Consider the following 4,629-nt stretch of genomic DNA (forward strand, 5'->3'; position numbering starts at 1 on the left):
TTATTTATTGTTTTTGCAGGTTTGGTCCTCCATAGGGATTGGCATTCCATACAATTTATTTTTTATATTTTTTATATATATTATATTTGTTGTCGGACTTCACATTTACCTTGGATTTTATTTCTTTTAAAGGTCACCTATTATGCACAATTCACATTTACATGTTGTTTTAACATAAAACAAACAAAACAAAAAAACCTTATGTTAAGGAAAACTGTATTTGTGTATTTGTCAACGAATAGCATTCTTGTGGAAATTTCTAATATCCCATTAAGAATACTTGAACAAAGGAAGCAAATACAGAAACAAAAGGAACAGAGCACATTACAAAACAAGAGTCCTTAAACACAAAACATGGGAACACAGACTGGGATCATGACTCTTGTACACTTACAGTCGTGGCCAAAATTATTGGCACCCTTGGAAAATACGAACAAAGAAGTCTGCAAATAAATCTGCATTGTTAATGCTGTTGATCTTTTATTAAAAAAAATTAACAAAAATCGAACCTTTCATTGAAGTAAAACAATTGAAAATGGGGGAAAAATCTGTTTGTGAAACATATGTTTTTCTCAAATACACGTTGGCCACAATTATAGACACCCTTTTATTTAATACTTTTTGAAACCTCCATTTGCAGAGATAACAGCTCTGAATCTTCTCCTATAATGCCTGATGAGGTTAGAGAACACCTGACAAGAGATCAGAGACCATTTTTCTTTACAGAATCTCCCCAGATCTTTCCAATTCTGAGGTCCATGTTCATGCACTCATCTTCAGTTCACTGATGTTCTACAGGGTTCAGGTCAGAGGACTGGAATGGCCAGCAGAAGCTTGGTTTTGTGCTCAGTGACCCATCTTTGTGTTGTTTTTGATGTTTGTGTTTGGATCATTGTCCTTTTGGAAGATGCAAACATGGCCCATTATAAGATTTCTAACAGAGTCAGTCACTTATTGATTTTTTTTATCTGTTGGTATTTGATAGAATCCATGATGCCATGCGTCTAAACAAGATGTCCAGGACCTCCAGCAGAAATATAGGCCACAACATCAAAAATACAGCAGTATATTTCATTGTACACATGGGGTACTTTTTATCCCTGTGTTCACCAAACCCATCTTGAGTGTTTGCTGCTAAAAATTAATGTTTTAGTTTCATCTGACCATAAAACACAGTCCTGTTTGAAGTTCCAGTCGTGTCTGATAACTGAATATGCTGGAGTTTGTTTTTGGATGAGAGCATTTTCTTTTCTTGCTTTTTTTCATGAAACCCTCCCAAACACCAGGTAGCCCAAACAACATGTGGTGATATAGGTGCTGTTTGACAATTTTTATTTATTTAAAAAAAAAATTTTGTGGCTTTCTGACCCTGAGACTCAACTATTTTCTGCAATTCTCCAGCTGTGGTCCTTGGAGAGTCTTTAGTCACTCAAACTCTGCTCCTCACCTTGCTTTAAGACAAAATAGACACACGTCATCTTTCAGACAGATTTGTAGCATTTTCTGATGATTGGAAATTCTTAATTATTGCCCTGATGGTGGAAATGGGAATTTTCACTGTTCTAGCTCTTTTCTTACAGCCACTTTCAATTTTGTGAAGCACAGCAATCTTTTGCTGCAAATCAGAACTATATATATATATATATATTTATTTTTTATTTTTTCTCATTGTGATGGATGATTAAGGGAATTTGGCCTTTGTGTTTCCTCATATTTATATTTCTGTAAAACAGGAAGCCATGGCTGGATAATCACCATGGAGTGCTCAAAAATGCAAATATGAATGGAAATATACTTCAGAGATATTTTACACATTTTCTAGGGGTGTCGATAATTGTGGTCAACATGTATTTAGGAAAAACATTTCATAAAGAGACCCATTTTTCCCCATTTTGAATAGTTTTATTTCTATAAAATGTTGTGAATTTTTTTTAATAAAAGATCAAAAGGATTAATAAAGCAGATTTATTTTCACAGGTTTCTTTGTTCATATCTTCCAAGGGGTGTCAATAATTATGCTACCTGGTCTCACGGCATTTACGTACCTGGGTGCACTTTTTAGCGTGACATGAAATACATACCAATAAGTACATATCACTGCAGTTTCCAAAATAAATGAACACTTTCACACAAATTTACAGAGTTGCGATTAATAAAGCGTAATTTTCGCACAATTACTTGAAGAATATGACTTCAAAACAATATTAATATGCTGGGAGATTTGAAAACTGATGCTTTTGAACGTTAGCATCACACACATCCAGCTTCATATCTATGGGTTTTCATACATGACAAGTTTGTTCGGTAGCTCACGGAGTATGGAGACAGACTTCATAAGAAGCACCAATTGGAATCCCGTGTAATCACGGTTCGACAAAGCAGTTAAAATCTGCGTAAAAGGAAGTTCAAATGGCACAGTTGCATCAGCGAATACGTTTTTATATCAGTTTTGCATTTGTTAACACTATCGGGTAGGTTTAGGGCTGGATTTGGTGTAGGGCATATTTCCAACACGATAGCGCATTAACCTTTAGCGACAGTCCCCGGATATTTGAATTCTGAACCGCCGCAATATGTATCTGAAGCAACGTAATAAAACGTGTCAGGGTTCACATATTGAAGTCTCAGAAAACCTCGTTAAATCAAACATTTGTCAATGAAGCAACACAATTAAATACAGAAACAGTACACAAATACTTTTATTCAATGTCAGATTGAACATTAAAGGGAAAAAGCCCAGCCAAGAAGAATGCATCTTAACATTACAGATCAGATTCTTCAGTATTCACTTTGATAGCAGTGTAAGTGATGCCTTTGTATTGGCCCTTGGTTTCGTGCTGCAACACACCGCCGTTCGCAAGTGATCTTCACCGTGCCAGTGTAAGGCAGGTCAAGCGTGGCGCTTCCGATGGTGACTTTAACATTCATCACCTTATTAGGTGGCACATCAACAGTGGTCGACAGGGTTTCGGTGGTCTCATCCGTCTGCTCATGACTGTAAGTGCCTTCTTGTCCAACGCTGAAACTGAATCCTGTAGAAGCTTCTATAACCCCAGGAATCCCTGCCTTCACTTCCATACTAAATGTTGCGGTAAAGCGGTTACACACTGACCATGAAGACTTTTTGGTCACTTTCTTTGAAGTTTCAACACTTTGCTGTTGTTTGTCAGAGGTGTCGTTTGTGAAAGTGACGGCTTTGATCTCTTCTACGGTCACTTGTGGTATCAGTTCTTTTATTGTGGGATAGTTGACATTTGTGAGAACGGTTGATTGAACGGCACTGAGAAACATAAATCCCATGCAGTCAATATCTGAAGCAGCTCTTCCTTCAACTCCCAGACAAAATCCAGAGCTGACATCAATGGGATATTCTCTTTTTAAGCCCCAGCTCGTCATCTTTGCAAAAAATTCTCCATCCAGGTTGGTCTTGAATTTGATGGCTCCAAGACGTGTTCCTGCTCCGTTCCCCCAGAGGGACAGTGAGGTGAAACACTCATTAAGTTTGAATGCGTACTCTTGATACGGTCCATCTGGATTGCCAAAGGTTTCACTTCTGCCATCTGAAAGCCAAACCTTGACAGCCTTCACCTGCCATTCACCCACCCACACGCCAATCTTCTCTAAGCTGGCACCGTTATTCTCACCAGTAAATGAAAAGGAAGAACCTCCTCTACCACCAGTGATTTCCACAGTTGTTGGGTAGGACATCTTTGAAGAAATCTGAAAATGAGATCACAGATTTAATATCATAACTAACATCAGAGATCTGAATCAAATGTGTCCATTAGTGGCTCATGTGTGAGAATTCATCAATAAGTAATCAGTAAAAAAAAATTTAATCAAAAAAAGGTTATTAATTCATATATTCTATGATTTAAAGAAATGTGAATTAGCTTTTTTCATTTGCTCACAAAAGTTTCATTTATACTTGTCCTAACATCCTGTAAGTTTGTTTTTTAGCGGTTTTCTACACAAAAATAAATAAAAAATAATTGATATGTATATATACTTACACGGATGACAGTCTGATGAATTTCTTCTCCAGATCAGCTCATCTGGTAAAAGCAAGAAAAGTGAAGATTGCTTGACTGGGCTGCTGCTTAAATAGATCTTGAAGTGGGTAGGCGGGACCTGGGGGATCTCACTAATTAGATCCAGGTTCAACGAGTCAGGATAATTTGATGAGCAGTTTATTCTTAAGCAGCCCGTACCAAATTACAATTTACATGTAAGTATTGGGTTTCGACTTACTTGAATATTGCAATGACATGAAAAAATACAAAATATAAAGCGGAAGCAGCCTTAGTTATCGGACACAGGTGTAATCAGAAACTATTTTTATTATGTCAATAAACTTTGATCCTTTCATTTGCAAAATAAAATGGTGGAGTGTAACGAAATAAATTCCTTGTATTCACATAGCCTACAGATCAGTGAGGGTTTTTTCCCTCACGGGACAGCAACACTACAAAAACATCGTCTTTTACAATACGATGCACTGTTGTACATTGAATTGTAGCCTATTTGAAGTATTTTAAATGTAACAACCTTGAACAAATTCAGAAGTAAAATGCAACATACACCGTATAGTGCAACAGTAATATTAAAGCAAGACCATCATACATAAAG

The 4,629-nt window shown here is 36.7% G+C and overlaps 1 pseudogene; it reads right to left on the reverse strand.

The window, feature by feature from the left end:
* Nucleotides 1-2,675: 2,675 nt before the first annotated feature.
* Nucleotides 2,676-4,084, reverse strand: LOC131541194 (aerolysin-like protein; annotated as a pseudogene).
* Between the last annotated feature and the right edge of the window lie 545 nt (nt 4,085-4,629).

Source organism: Onychostoma macrolepis, chromosome 05, assembly GCF_012432095.1.
Source record: "Onychostoma macrolepis isolate SWU-2019 chromosome 05, ASM1243209v1, whole genome shotgun sequence".
NCBI lineage: Eukaryota > Metazoa > Chordata > Actinopteri > Cypriniformes > Cyprinidae > Onychostoma > Onychostoma macrolepis.